This window comes from Ochotona curzoniae, unplaced genomic scaffold (assembly GCF_017591425.1).
Source record: "Ochotona curzoniae isolate NIBS_2020 unplaced genomic scaffold, NIBS_Ocur_1.0 contig_3498, whole genome shotgun sequence".
NCBI lineage: Eukaryota > Metazoa > Chordata > Mammalia > Lagomorpha > Ochotonidae > Ochotona > Ochotona curzoniae.
In genome coordinates, this window is record NW_024465885.1 from 23,761,343 (window position 1) to 23,777,397 (window position 16,055).

The 16,055-nt window shown below is 38.9% G+C and overlaps 1 protein-coding gene across 1 annotated transcript in view; it reads left to right on the forward strand.

Annotated features, from left to right (window-relative positions):
- GBE1 (1,4-alpha-glucan branching enzyme 1) overlaps nucleotides 1-16,055 on the forward strand; it is a 361,102-nt gene that overhangs the window by 283,808 nt on the left and 61,239 nt on the right. The window lies entirely within an intron of this gene.

Sequence of the window (16,055 nt, forward strand, 5' to 3'; positions counted from 1 at the left end):
GTCCTAATTGCGCAGTTTTGTAAACTAAATTTTAGAGGAAATGTTTTACTTGGAGAATATTTATAAGAAATTTCAGAAATAGATATTTTTCCCTTTTTAAGAAGAGTGAAAATTTGTTTCTAGAAGTCCTATGAAGTTTGGTTCTCATGAAAAACTAAGGAGAGAATTATAAAACTCTGTAGAAAGTAAAAAGTTGTTTCCTGGAAAATTTTCTTTCAGTTTTGGTCCAAGTGGATTATGCTTTAAAACATTTTTATCAGTCTTATCTAGCTACCTTCAATTGAAATGAGCCTCGTTCTCAAACGTTCCTGAATGTATAGTTCTAGTAAAACAAACTCTTCTGATATTTCCTACACACAATTGAGTTTCTTAGCTGCTGGAAAGATTTAAGCTACAATAGATAGTTTGTTTCATTATTACAGACATATGATACCTGTTGTACAGATTTCCCCTTGGGCAGCAGCTCTGATAAAAGAATGAAGAATTTCAAGCATCTATATCTCAAAAATACTTCCCAAGGTATCTTTCATTTCTTTAAGTTGGAAGAAAGCTTGGAAGATAATTTCCATTTTTATTTAGTTTTGTACTTATTTTAGATCTGTGGGAGAATACAGTTTTTATCAGATGAAATTGTATCATATGAAATAAACATTTTGGTATTTTAACTTTTGATCCATATTTGGTGATAGTAATGAGACCTTCCTTAAATTGGGAATCTGAAGTCATTCCTAATCAGAGTCTTGATGGCAGGTGTTTTATAATTCCAAAGGGAGCAAATGTGGTTAACTTCTGAGTGTGTTATTGTCTTTGGGCATTCTTTTTCATCCTAGAAAAATGTTTTGTGTAGTCAGTTGCGAAGTGTGTGACGTTGATGTCTAACCTCTATCCTAATACTTTAATGCCAGGCCTGTGGTTCTGGGAACGGAATGCCATTTGTACTCATTATATTATACTTCCTGGTCTTTGTGAGTGACTTTCAATGGGGTGAAGAAGTTACAATGAAGGACAGTGTGTTTGTATGTCAAGGGGGAAGAGCAATCCTAATCCAGAAGTGATACAATTCCTTGGACCACCTGGCACATGAAAGGGCTGATTGATGCTTTTACTACCAGAAAGGATACAGGTTATACAGAAAACAGAAATTGGTGAAGGTTGGACCACTGATAAAAATCAGCTGGCTGTGTTCCAAAGCTAGTTTTTCAGCTGCTTCAGAGCTGGTTGTTGACAGAAGGACTTCTTTCCAAAAATTGAAAGTTAGGAAAACCAATTCTAGGGCTTAGCACTTGGTTCCTTTGGCAGTCTCTGATGAAATTACCAGAGCTACATGAAATGCTACCAGCTCTACCTATAAAGCACTATAGTTATATCTTTATAGATAAATTTCTAATAAATGTAAAAAATTACATTTAGAGATATGTAACCTCAGATATAAATTCTGTTGGCCCTTGCTTAGTGTTTCATGGAAATTTAACAATGAAGTAGACATAAAAATTTAAATATGTGTATATATATATTGAGTACATAAATGCATATGTACATTTATAAATGTAAATTGTAACTCAGAGATAGAATGCTTTGGTTAAGCTCATAATAGTGGGGGTGGGCAGTTTTGGTACAGTGGACGTGGCATAATGGGACATCAGCATCCCAGAAGAGGATGAGTTTGAGATGTGGCTATCCAGCTTCTGACCCAGCTCTCCACAAATGTGCCTGACAGAGCTACAGGCATGGTCTAACTTCTTGGGCTTCTGTACCCATGAGTGAGACCAGGAAGAAAGTCTTGACTGGCTTCTGCTTCGCCCATCTTTGGCCACTGGTGAACCAGCACATGGGAAATTTCTCCTTCTCTCTCTCTCTTTTTATCTGTAACCCTGCCTTTCAAATCAATACATTTAAAAAAATCCATCAAGAGCTGAAGCAGAGTCATTCTATCCTATTCAAGAAGTGAACACAAATACCCAGAAATTAAATTTAAACAAAGAACATAAACACTAGGATTTAACCAAACATAATATCCTCAGCATAGTAATCTGTAATGTTAAAATCAGCCACACAATGCAAATAGATACAAATAATTTAATATACACATAAACATTTTTGCCAAACATATGCATTTCAAAAGATCATTAATTTGTTTACTGTGTAAAAAAGGCAGTTGATGACTGAGTAGTAAAAAGTGCAGGTGATATTTATCTCAGGAAAATCCATGGTATTATAAGATTAAAAATGTAGTTCTAATGGTCTATGAATATCTGTGATAAGATCATATTAATATGATTATAATGTTGCAAACATCAGCCATATTGAGTGGAATAGACACTGTGGGATCACGACCTGTGAAGCTTGAGAATGGAGCTTGGGTAGTGGTGACAGAAGAATGGAAAGTTCATTATTCAACATAACAGTCAAGTAGCAGATAACATGACTTCCAATTTAGATCTTCTGAGTAATCTAAAAAAAAATCATTTTTGTTTCTCTCCCAACATTCAGCCAGTTCCAGATGAGGCTCAGGGACTTAAAAAGAAGGCTGTGTAGGTAGGATCCTTCCTTTCACTCATCTCCAACCCTGTTTTTTTCTGACTCTTGAGGGAGGAGAGTGGTGCTTAGGGCAAAAATGACAAAAGGTTTCTATCATTGAAGTTTTTGTGTTCTAGTCTTTTGTTATTGGTGTTTTTGTGCCCCAGTCTTCTGTCTTTGGTACTTTTGTATCTTGGTACTGTAAGCATTCATTGCTTGGCTCTCAAGTATCACAGCAGGGCTGTTTGTACAGACTCTGGTGAACAAAGTCTGTACAGGTGTCTAAATCACACATGTACTCTCTGGTGCCATCTTGTGATCCACGCATTTCTTTTGCGGTCATCTTCCTATACCCTCCATCTTTCTCAACTGAGACTCCATGGCTTCTGTTCCTGGTGCACAGTGACCATTCTGATACTTTTCTTGTATTCTTTTCTTGATCCTGTGTGGAATTGCCTGTCCCTAAGATCAATGTCTCATTATATCTTCATCTACTTCCCTGTTTGCTTCAAGAACATACTCAAAAGTGCTTCCTAAAATAGCCTTCTTCAGCATCAAGCTTCTCTAAGTTTTTCAATGCCTGAAATGGTTCTAATCTGGCTGTTCACTTTGGTTTGCTGACTATAATGCTTAGCTTAAAGTTTTCCATCAGAAATCTGATTCTACTTCACCATCTTCTATGTCTGGAATTAACCAGAAAAATGGCATAAAGAATCAAGCTCTGATTTCGTTGGTTACAGTCTTACCTTTGCTCCCTGCTGGGACCAGATAGTTTTCACAGAGAGAATTCAATGTTGCGATCATATAAAGTCCAATACTATCTAATTTTTGGGTATCACTCATTACTGATCATCAAGAGTGATCTGTGTTCTTACATATTTGATTCCCCTCCCTCAATTTTCATTTTTAAAGGAAGAAAAAGTGAAATACATGAAGCTAAGAGGTCATAGGTATAAAATTTAGTAAGTTTTCAAGCTATATATAAAAATATATCCAATACCCTTATCAAAATCCGGAATCTTTCCATCACACCCACAAAGTTACCTTGAGAGTTATTCAATTCAACTTCTTCCCACGTAGGTGACCATTGTTCTGATTTTATCATGAAAGGTCAGTAGTTTTATAATCTTCCTCTTTCACTGAGTTATCTAGGTCAAAACAGAGATGTGTAAGCATTTACTGCTGTCCCAGAAGAAAACATGATCACTCAAAACAGAGAGAAGTCATTTAATTGCCACTAATATTATAAAGAGTTTCCGCTCACACAGGACATGTCAGTCCATGTTTTCTGTTTTGTTTTCCCTTTTTGCTACAAAGAGTACAAGTGGGAGGATGGGTAGAATTGGTGCAGGAGGGAGAGTTAAATTTTGATAGGTTGAAGAAAGTCTCTGGTTGTGATTGATGCTGAAAGGGCAGGAATAGGGTAGAGTTAAGGATCTGATTTATAAAAACAATCCATTTCTGAATTTTAATAGGTGTGGAAATATACATTGAATATCTTCTTCCCTTTTTGACTAAATGTATCATTGAGATTCACTCAATTTGTAGCATGTATTAGATATTATGTGTTATTATCATTGAATCATTCTGGTATATGATTATTCTGCAAATGATTTCTTCCACGTTCCTACTGAGTGACATACCAACTGTTTCTGTTATTTCTGTTATTCTGTTATATATCTACCAAATATACTTGTTATGAACCTTCATAGATAAAATCATTTTATTTTGGGGCTGGAACCATGGCATAGTAGGCTGAATCGCCAGCGGTGGTACTGGCATCCTTTGTGGAGTTGGTTCATATCCTAGCTGCCTCACTTATGATCCAACTGTCTGCTTATGGCCTGGGAAAGCATGATCCATTTCTGGGCTTTCTTCTGTCTTCTAATAATGTCAGTCTAGCATTCTTACAAAAACTTCCTGCCTTAGTTACTCTACGTTTATGGGAGCAAAACAGCAAACAAATGACTAAACTCTTTAAGTGGAACAGTATTTCCCTCCACATTACCTCTTTCAGATGTGTCAGTTTGGGCCATAACTGTTACCTTTCTTTAACAACATAGGATAAGGGCCCATGATGAAGGTTCAATTGACTAATCCTTCCATTGTAAGTGCCAGAATCTCACAGCGCTGCCGTTTTGTGTCCTCAGTGCTCCACTTCCCATCCAGCTCCCTGCTTGTCAACTGCGAAAGCAGTAGAGGATGGCCCAAAAGCCTTAGGACCCTGCATGCATGTGGGCGACTGAGAAGAAGCTCCTGACTCCTGGTTTGGACTGGCTCAGCTCTGGCCATTGCGGTTATAGGGGGAGTGAACCAGTGAACGGAAGAGCGTTCTTTCTGTCTCTCCTCTCTATAAATCTTTCTTTCCAATGAATACAAATCTTCAAGGATGTAGAATAAAATATTTTGTTGGCTTATTAATATTTTTTATCTTAAAAACTAAAATTTCAGCTCAAGTGAGTACATCAGTGTAGTCATAAAATGCAGATACCTTACAAAGTCTGTGAAAAATGAGGATATAAGTTGTATCTTTTATTACAAAAAGCTTGAAAGCCATGGAAACAACAGTTTTACTAACTTCTCTGTTGTTGTATAATAATGATCCTTTTGGGACAGATAAATTCTAGCTTTTTCATACTCCATTTTGACAAAATTCTCAATGTATTCTTGATCTCACCTTCAAGGACCATTACCAGTAAATCTGAAACTTTACCTTTTATATTATAACATTCCCATTATAAAAATTCTTACAGCAATATTATTCAATGCAACTGATCCATGATTCATTAAAACAATTCAAAAATGAAGCTGTAGGAAGTACTATGTCCATGCAATCACCAGCACATTCCAAATTTTCTACCATCCTCACTCTGAGCCACATCCCTTTCTCAATCTGAGCTCTTTAAGTTTCTCTGTTGGTTTCGTTCTTCAGTGGGTTATCAGTATATTCAGGCTGTTGGGAGCTTTTAACTTACCAATTTAGTTTTGCTCTCTGAGAATATCTATAAGATTCTTAGGCTTTACTGAAAGAGGGTCATATGCCTGTCCTTGAACAGCTTATGATAAATATATTTGGATGAATTTAGCCTACTTCATTACTTGTAGCTCTTTTATAATAAAAAAATAAAGCTGTACTTTTCAGAAAAAGAAAAAAAAAAGAAAAAAAAAGCCATGCTATGCTGAGCAAACAACGAGATCCTTACTACATACGGTTTGAAAATACCAGGGAATGAAATTAGATTGCTGCAGTGAATAAGTTATTTTTAAAGGAAGTAGAGAGACAACAGGTTTTGTCTGGTAGCATAATTCAAAGAATCTCTGACATAAATTAAATCCTCAGAGTTTCTGAAAATGCTGAAGCCTTTCACCTTTGTTCTGTCAAGCTTCTGACACATTGGTAGGATGTACAACAATGTTTGTGCTGTGAGTTTTCAGTAATATGTCCTGGACACTAATGATAATGACAGGAATGCATTGTCATGCTATAATCAGTTCCAGACTGGACTACCATAGTTTGTAATGTAGTTTCACTGAAAGACATTTTAGATTAAATAATTGACATTCTGATCTTTGAAAGTAGGCTTCCTCTTTATGGTGATTAGAAAAGTCCATTTAGCTGATTTATAAGCCTTGTAAAAACTTCCTTTAGAAACTTACAGAATTTCTTGGAGAAGTGCCATGTTATATAGGTAAAAAGTGAGGATATTTTACATCATTTAAAAACTGTTCTTTAGAGTGTGATGACAGATCACCCAAACTCTTCGTCTAAATTATTTAAAGCTGTGCCTCAAAGTTAAACGAGCTTATTTTAACATCATCTGTTAATGACAGAGTTATGAACTAATGTTGCTGCTAAAGTTATCATCCTACAACAATCTGAGAATATTTACGAATACCATTGGTCAGTAGAAACATTGTGGAACTCATATTCACTAGCCAAGTTTGCAATGTTTCAAAATTCATTCCATAGTTAAGAATTGCTACTTAGAAATTAGCTCAAAGATTAGCAAATTCAGCTGTCTTCTCTTTACCTCTGCCTATATTAGCCTTTTAAAAAATATATATATTTATTTATTTTTATTGCAAAATCAGATATATATAGAGAAGGAGATACAGAGATGATTCACTCCCCAAGCAACCGCAACGGCTGGAGCTGAGCTGATCCAAAGCCAGGAAACTGGAGCTTCTTCCGGGTCTCCCACATGAGTGCAGGGTTCCAAGGTTTTGGACCGTGCTTGACTGCTTTCCCAGGCCACAAGTAGGGAGCTGGATGGGAAGTGGGGCTGCAGGGAATAGAACCGGCACTCATATGTGGTCCCAGCACATGCAAGGCAAGGACACCAGCTGCTAGGCTGCTAGGCTTTCGTGCTGGGCCCTTAGCCATTTTTTTTTTTAACTGCAGAATTCTATGGGTCACCCATTTTTCCCATGGCATTCCTGATTTCTTTTCTCAGAGTTCTCCTCCTTGGCCTGAGGTTATGGTTGTACCTTCTCTGGTCCTTTTCATTAAAATCTATTATATTTAGAGGGCTCTGGGATTCCCCCATCCCTTCCCCATACCCTCCAGCCATGTTGGATTCCTCCACATCATTGCAGTAGTACAGTTCAGATCCAGTCCTGATTCCCTCATTGCAAGCATGTACCATGCATAGAGTCCAGCCTCTTATTATCCAGATAGTTTCAACAGATTCCTTGGGACACCATCCCTGGTCGGAAAGTAGAGCTGGCAGAATAGGGAGATTGTTTTTTTCAATGAGATATTATCAAGGTGAATTGCTATCATAATGTGATCACTTTTTTCTCCCAGTCACTGCTGTAATAACTGCCACTGGCTATGTTAGTCATATGAAGGAAATGAGCATTCTGCAGTGACAGTCCCTTTTAACCCAAAAGCTGTTTGCCACTTAAAAGACAATAAGAGGATGGAGCTCTAGTTGCATACTTGTGAACTTTACACTCCCTCTGTGCCAGGTGTCTTCAAAGTGAAAGTTAGAAATCTATGATTCAGACCTACTTCTTGGGATCCTCACAGCGTTAAAGGTCTCCTACACTTCACGCTACAACCTCCACCTTGATGATTTTGATACACAGCTTCCAAAGTTTTCTCTTTGATACCCCACGTCTCTTGGGTCCTGTCACTAACAAGTTGCTCTTGTTCCATTCCTGTTCTATTCAATATTGTTTCATTCCTGTAGCTCTTGGTCAACACATTAGATGTGGTGTCAAATGCATGACAGGATTTGATTTTTTATTATTCAAAAATGTTGTGTGTATTGTTTATTCAAAGAAATATCCATCATTTTGCTCGTAATTTTGATAGTTTCTCTATTAAACTTCATTGTAAGAAGCAGTATAGACTAGTGAATAAGCATTAAAGTTTAGTGATGAGTTGCCTGAAATTAAGTAATATATCCAATTATTATTAGCTAAGTGACCTTAGAGAAACAATATAAATTGTCTTTCAGTTTCCCAATCACAAGGCAAATGATTGTACTTAATTCGAGCTTCTTGGAAGGATTTAGGGTTTACAACTCATCTCTGAAACCTCTGAGTCCAGATGTAAACTATGTTAAGAAGTTTTATTTTATTTTTTTCCCTAAAGTTTTATTTACTTTTATTGAACAGGCAGATATACAGACAGGAGGAGAGACAGAGAGGAAGATCTTTCATCTGGCAATTTATTCCCCAAGTGGCTGCAATGGCGCTCCGGAGCCAGGAGCCTGGAGCCTCCTCCAGGCCTCCCACACAGGTGCAGGGTCCCAAGGCTATGGGCCTTCTGTAACTGCTTTGCCAGGCCACAAGCAGGGAGCTGGATGGGAAACAAGGCTGCCAGGATTAGAACTGGTGCTTATGCGTTCAAAACAAGGGCTTCAGCTGCTAGGCTACCGTCCTAGGCACAAGAAGTTTTTTGTTTTTGTTTTTTTATGGAAAGGCTATATGGAATAAACAGTATATTACATAATACAGTTTGAACAATAGCTTGTAGGCAGGAACCCTATCAATTCTGTAGGAAAATATACAAATATTCCTTCTTTTTTTTTATTGTTGTTTACATTGTATTATGTGGTACAGTTTTATAGGCGCTGGGGATTCCCCCCACCCTTCCCATACCCCTCCCCCCATGGTGGATTCCTCCACCTTGTTGCATAACCATAGTTCAAGTTCAGTTGAGATTCATTCCTTGCAAACACTTGCCTAGCATAAAGTTCAGCGTCTTATTGTCCAGATAAGTTCAGTGGCCTCTTGAGGAGACCTTCTCTGGTCTGAAGGTAGGGCTAACAGAGTAAAGATCCGGTCATATAAAATCCCCAACAAAACCTCAGTATCAATACACAAATATTCCTTCTAAGTTGAACAACTAAAGAGTAAAAAAAGCAGCACAGACTTTCATGCCATATTCTGATAAAATGTGTTCAGATCACATCAGATTTTGCTGCTAAAAAAAATATCAGATTTCAGAGTTGGATCACATGAGTATGATATTTACTCAAGTATTTCACTTATTCTAAGTTCATCCCAAACAGTGCCTATTTTTATTTTTATTAATATTATCCAGCAAATCTGTAGGGAATGTCATCCACACGTTATTTATCTTGACACATTTTACTGTTTCATGGAACCTCTTGGTTCAGATCCAATGACCTCATTTCTTCCCATTGGGATGTAATTAACAAAACTCTTTTTTAGCACTAATAGTTAAACTTTGAGAACTTCAGGAGACAAGTGTCAATCAGAGGAGCTTTCTAACAAAATACCCTAATATTCTTCTACTCAGATATAATCCACATCAATTTCAAATCTCGTGATGCTGAGGCCTCCAGGTGGTGAGGAGGGAAGTGGCTGCCACTCTCACCCCAGTGCCTCTTTCCACCTCTAACCCTCCTAATGAAGACCTGAGATGTCCTACCTTCCCCTTTTGTGCATGAGGGGACAAGAAATGTCGCCATTAAAGGATCCATTTTGCTTCCTCTTTTTGTCACTGAGAAGTAGTTGTCTTCTATTGTAAGAAACAAATATTCACAAAAACTATGAAAAGTTCTGACACACGGCCTCCAGTCCTTCTTAATTTCATCATAATTTTTTTTCAGAAAAATGTATGTAATATGTTTGACCTTAGTTTTCATTTTTACTTTTTGATAATTGCAAATAGATTAAATTGTCCTAATATTTTGTGAACTCATGCTTGTCACTGCTTTAAAAATTTCTATGGTTTAAAATTCTTAATTCAGGAAGCAAAAGGCTCTTGAAAGGTGGAATAAAATATAAATTCTGCTTTAATTAAAAAATTAAATTCATACTTTAAATTTTTCTTCTGAATTTCTTAAAGATCCCTCAAAGGCATGATTTTCATTGTTTGCTTCAAGATTAACCCATATTTACGTTCCACTCTCACAGACATTTTTAATGTGTCTGCATGTATACATATTCACACATAATAATATATATGCATCAAGATATTTTTCAGTACAAGGATTATCTAGACATTTTTCTTCAATATAGTTTGTTCAGTACACGCCTCTTCTAGATGTTCAATGAAATGTGAAATTTACTCTAGTTACTGCTGTTTCCCAGCCTTGTTTTTCCTATTTTTTTATTGTTTGTCATAATATATTTTTATAAACGAATGGTTTCATCCCTCCTTCTTCCCTACTGCCTTCTCCACTTCCCCTAACTTCCTGAAATTCTTGATGTTCATTTTACCTGATATCTTCCAGTTGAACCTAAATTCCTTGACTGTTACTCCACAAAGCACATGAGGCAGTGAAGAAAGTTCTGAAAAGAAAACAGTTTTGCAAGCTTCGTTAATGATGCTTTCAAAGAGAATAAAATCCTCACTGAGAGCGTGAGTCTCCTAAAGCTGCCGGATCTAAGGTCAGCTCTGCTCATCTGCCCTCTCGGCTGACAGAGACTCTGTTAAGGGATATCTCCGTGAGCCCATCCTGTGAAAGGCTCGGATGAAACCCGATGGCAGGTGATTCTCTGGAGCTTCAGCTGGGCAACTGTATAATTCTCTGTCAGATTTCCTCAGAAACTGTTTCTGCATAATAATACGTGGCAACCCAGCTTCTTCTCCTGCTATATGCCAACCACATAAAGAGGAAATGGATTGCTATGGAACCTGTTGTAATAACACCCTATGGAACCCACAGCTTGTCACCCACTAACAGCTTAGTGTGAATAAAATTATCAGAATCTCCCCAAGTGCATTAATACATTGTCGGCTTGCAGCGGGCTTGAATGGTATTATTTATCTTTATTTCTATTTAGATCTAGTACATTGTAAAGTAAACATTTTTAGAGTGTCAGCTGAATTCAGCCTGCCATACCATATTGCTCTCAACTGGCTATTCCATCTGGACATGGGGAGGAGGAAAATATCTTGTCCCAATTGTTGCTTCTTGTGGCTTTAGTATGTGCTATCAGTGTGACAATGATATGATGATTTGTAGAGGAGACCTGGAGTGTGACAGAATTTAGCTAAATCTTGTGGAATGATCATTAGATGAGTAGGAACAAAAATAATACTGTAGATTCAGAATAACTCAACGGATGTTCAGACGGGCATTATGAATATTGACGACCACATTATGGACATTTGGAGTCGTCTATCGCGGCGTGCATTGGATGCTGATATAATTCTGGTGGGACTATCCCTTGTCTTAGACAGAAGTTAATGGAACTTTGATAATAACACATAAAAATCAAGATTGGTATTAAGTTCCATGCAACCCATTTAGGGCTTCTGGGTTAACTACAATGAATTCTGCAACATTATGAGAAATGTAGATGACACTAAAATGTAATTACATTTAATTTATGGAATGCAGCATAATGACATTCTGTGAGCTAGGACAAGTGTGAGAAAGAGGAAATCTAATCTTGTTAGCTGAGCCTCTTTCCTCTCCACATCTTTAGCATTATCCAAGGCTCACTGTAACACATATTACAAAGAGATGAATTCACTGGCGTGGTTCTTTGTTATTTTATCTTCACCCAGAAATGTAATTAAGAAGGAAATCACATTAACCTGATGACAGAGACAAAGCATGTCAGAAATGACATTATTACAGCAAAATTATAGAAAACACAGAACTTCATACCCACTTCTAATTTATCACAATAGCGATAAAAGGTCTAACTGCTCCTAAACATGAAATTGAATGAGAGTTATCAGCATTGTGTTACTTATGAGTAGAATTAATTTCTTTTCATCCTTATGGAATTAATTACATAAATTATGATGTATTCTCACAGTTTCTGATGCTAGTAGCGTATGTAACAATGACAATCTTCAGTGTTCTGTGTTGAAGACATTTTTTTTCTGAAGTTCTTTTAGCTTGTCAATTCATAGGATAAACTCACAAAAATGGTAAGTTGTGCTTTTGATTAAGGAAATGAGATAGTGGACTGGGTTAAGGAACCTTTACCACACAGCAGAGAGCCTGCGTTTGATGTCTGACTCTTGATCCTGATTTTAGATTTCTGCTAAAGCAAACCCTGGAAAGCAGCCATAATTTCTCAAGTAACTGAGTCCCTGGCTCTTGGATTTGCCCAGCCCAGTCCCACTGATGACACTTTGAGAGTAATGGGGAAGATAAGAGCTCTCCTTTTGTCTCTCAAATAAATAAAAAATAAAAATAGACATTAGCAAATGGGACACAAGGAATTAAAAAACATAATAACTTCATGCAGTTCAAGTTTATGCAATATTTCCCGGGAGAGTAAAAGTCATCACCCTCATAAGTTCACACACCTTCACATCCTAAGCCTCTGGGACACAAAAAGAACCCACCCTGTGTACTTTCCCATTCTGACCAGAGCTGCTGCCACGTGTGCAATTTGTATTCATCTTGATCAGGCTTGACACATTTAGTGAACATTTGCCTGAAAGAGGCCTCAGCACACGTGCAATTCGTGGTGGGCTCCTTTCTCCTTTGCTGGACCACTCAGAAGATGACTAAAATGTCTTCCACGCTCAGGGTTCAGGAAACAAAACCTACACTTCAGTAGTAACCCTCTGAGAGGTAAAGGGCTTTGTTATCTGATCTATCCTTTTTAGGTGTTCTTATTTTCTCTGTTGTGCAGCGATCCTTTTAGGATGCCACTTCTATCTCAGATATTGTGGTCCTGTGGGTTCTCTTTCTTCTTTACAGCCTTTCAAAGGTCCTTCTTCCAAGTCTACTATGGGCACCCTTACACAGTGGTCTGCTTCTTCGCAGATATTTTAGCAAGAGAGAAAAAAGGAATATTCTATTTTAGGGTAAGAGCATGAAGATATGTTCATAGCTGGAAGTACCATCAAGACCGCTGCCCCGAGATGCTAGCAACCAGCAGGCTAGAATTCTAGGGAAACTCCTTTTTCTTTTGTGCTCCCTAAGGACTGCACTGAGTCTCTCTTCATATTTGACTTTGACATAAATGCCCCTTGTTTACCAAATCTGTTCTTTGCCTCACAAATGACTGGAATAACTACTTGACCATCGTTCCTAATGAGAACAAAATACTCCTTAACCAATCATGCCAAGTGGATTTCTTTTCCCAAATATTTTGATCTCTGATCCCTCTTCAATTTTGGCTCAGCAGACATCCCCTCTTTTATTGAAAAACAATTATGTATGACAAAGGTAAGGAGGTTGCAGACCTTTGTGGGTCTCCAGTTAGCACACAGAGGGTCAGGATGTGGAGATGGGCAGAAGGTGGGTGAGATAAATGTTTCAGTTTCCCCTGCTGTTTCCATGGAGTGGCTTGTGTGGGGAGGAGGTAGAAAAAGTGTGCTACTCCATGCTGTCTGTCTATATCAGCTCATGGGGATGGAGGTGATTGTTAGATGATGTATAAGAAGTTGTTGATCCAGTCCTGCACCATGTGCTTCTGGGTTGGACAGTATGTCTCTTTGATTATCCCTGAGGGCAAGGATTGAGCATAGCAGTCTAGTTTGGGAGCCCCCTAAGAAATCTCATCTGGGAGGTCCTCAAAACTTGGTTTTGTGTGCGTCGGCTGCTGCAGGCTCAGGCTCACTGCAGAATCTACACCAGTCAATGCATGCACCAGTGGAGGTACCTGTCTGGTCAGTCCCACCCCCAGCCCTGGCTGTCAAGGAACTTTAGAGTGTTGAAGCCCACCACAGCCCAGGGCACCCCGGGTCCAGCTCTTGTGTGCACCTTGGTTCTCATGGGAGGTGTAGTCTGGTTGGGGCAACCCTGAAGAGTTCCAGCCTGGGCTGCTCCTAACTGATTCTTGAGCACACCAGCAAATGCTGCAGTTAACGTAATAGTCGGGAGAACCCTATAAACTCTTGCTATGGCCACACCCAGGTTTGATTCTCACATGTACTGACAGGTGCTATAGCCCTACCTGGCCTTCCTCCTGTCCGAACTCTTGCATACACTGGCAGATGCTGCAGACCACCAAGGAAATCCCAAAATATTCCTTTCCAGGCACACTCGCAGCCCAGCTTCTCACATGTGCAAGTAGATGCTATAATCCAGCCCTGCATGGCCTTCATGCAGCCTTGACACACAACAGAGTAAACTCTGGCTTAACCTGGAACAGACCCGCAGACTCATTTCTTGCTAGCAAATGCTGTGGCCTAATCAGGGTTATCAGAAGGAGCCCCTACCAGATAGGCTCTTAGGAGCACCGGTGGGCATTGCAACTTAGCCTGGTTTGGTCCACCCCAGAGCCTGCTTTTGTGTATGGGCAGTTGCCTTTGTCTAACCCAAGGAGCCCTTCCAATTCTGACTTCTGATCCACCCCATTTCTGCTCCCTTAATTGCCTGTGGTAGCAATGGCCTGGTCTGTAGAAGTTCTAAGAAATTATTTTATACATATCAATCCAGACCTCAGCAGCCTGAATTTTGACCCTTTCCCACTCCATGCATGTGTGACAGCAGCAGTGGTGGTAGGGTGGCCCTGGCTGATGTGTGCCCAAAATGGTGTGCAGGGCAACTAAATTACTGAATAATGCATATTTTTTACACGCACTACCATCAGTGTTCTTGACCAAGAAATCTTTCTTTATATATGCATTTCTAGCAACTTTTTTTTAATTTTTTTAATTTTGACAATTCTCACAAATTTAATTGGGGTAAAAAAGGTTCAAGGCCTAAAGGGGGATATAGAGGAAGAAGCCCCACCCAGTTTCCCGCCCGCCCCAAGTCCCGGATGTGGGGCATGCTCTGAGACACTTGATCAAGTGGTTCCAATAGTTCACCATTCATGGGTCGCTGCCAGTCTCGCCACTCCAAGCACGATGTGGTCGTTGAAGAATCCATTGATTGACACAGTCCCTTCTAGAGTCTCCATTTGCCCAGTATTTTGCTGCCAACAGATAGCTGAGGTTGTTGCTTGACTTGTTCTGTCTTTCCTTGGTTAGGACTCTGAGTCCGGTGTCTGGAATGGGGAGATCCTCGAAGAAATTTTGAGGTATTCCCAGTCCAGATTCCTGCATGTTCTAGTAGCATAGGGCCCGGCACAGTCCATTGCCCCAATCAGCTGGTGGTTGCAGTTGCTGGGTCGGTTCTGTCTCCATCCGTGTCCTCTTGCAGTCCCGCCTGGTTCCACCCTGGACGCATTTGTCCCTCGCACGTACCAGTTAGAGTTGCATCTAGCAACTTTTTAAGAAGATTTTTCTTATTTTATTGTAAAGTCAGATATAAAGGGGGAGAGACAGAGAGGAAGATCTTTTACTCTCTGACTGGCTACAATCACTGGAGCTGAGCCAATCCAAAGCCAGGAGCCAGGAGATTCTTCTAGGTCTCCCAAATTCGTGCAGGATCCCAAGGCTTTGAACTGTCCTCTACTGCTTTCCCAGGCCACAAGTAGGGAGCTGGATGGGAAGCAAGGCCGCTGGGATTAGAACTAGCACCTAAATGGGATCCCGGAGTGTGCAAGGGGAGGACTTTAGCCGCTAGGCTTCCACACTGGGCCTTCTATCAACTTTTAATCCTCCCTTAAATTCATTTGCAATTGTAAATCACTTTTGATATCTATTTCTTTGTGGACCTATCTTTCAAAACACACTGATAAAACCAGTCAGTTGGACTCAGAGGAAAACAAGCTCACAGAACACAAGCAATCCTTGTTTTAATTATTTGTTTACCCTGTCAGTAAACAAAGCAGGCATTTGACATAAAAATGTCAAACTGCCAAAACTGACTAAATAAAATCTGAGGATTTTTGATAGAGTAAATAAGGTATTATTGTCTTTTTTAGGTGGAAGGAATCATTCATTTATTTCATGTTAAAATAGTATTTGGTTTTCTTAGCATTCATTACAAGCCAGGGTCTGTATAAATTTTCAAGGTTTAAGTCTTTTCAAATTAAATTTAAAAGACCACTATTCTTTCCTATCAGAGTAAAACACATTCTAAATCCTAATAAATCTGTTTCTTTAATATGCCACTTGAAGTATAATAGAGCAAACAAAAACACATAATGGGTTCCTCTTGAGAGAAAGGAAAATGTATTCACCCCTGATGAAAGATATTTCGATAATTCACTCTTGGCTTCACCACTTGATTTATATCATCTTCCCA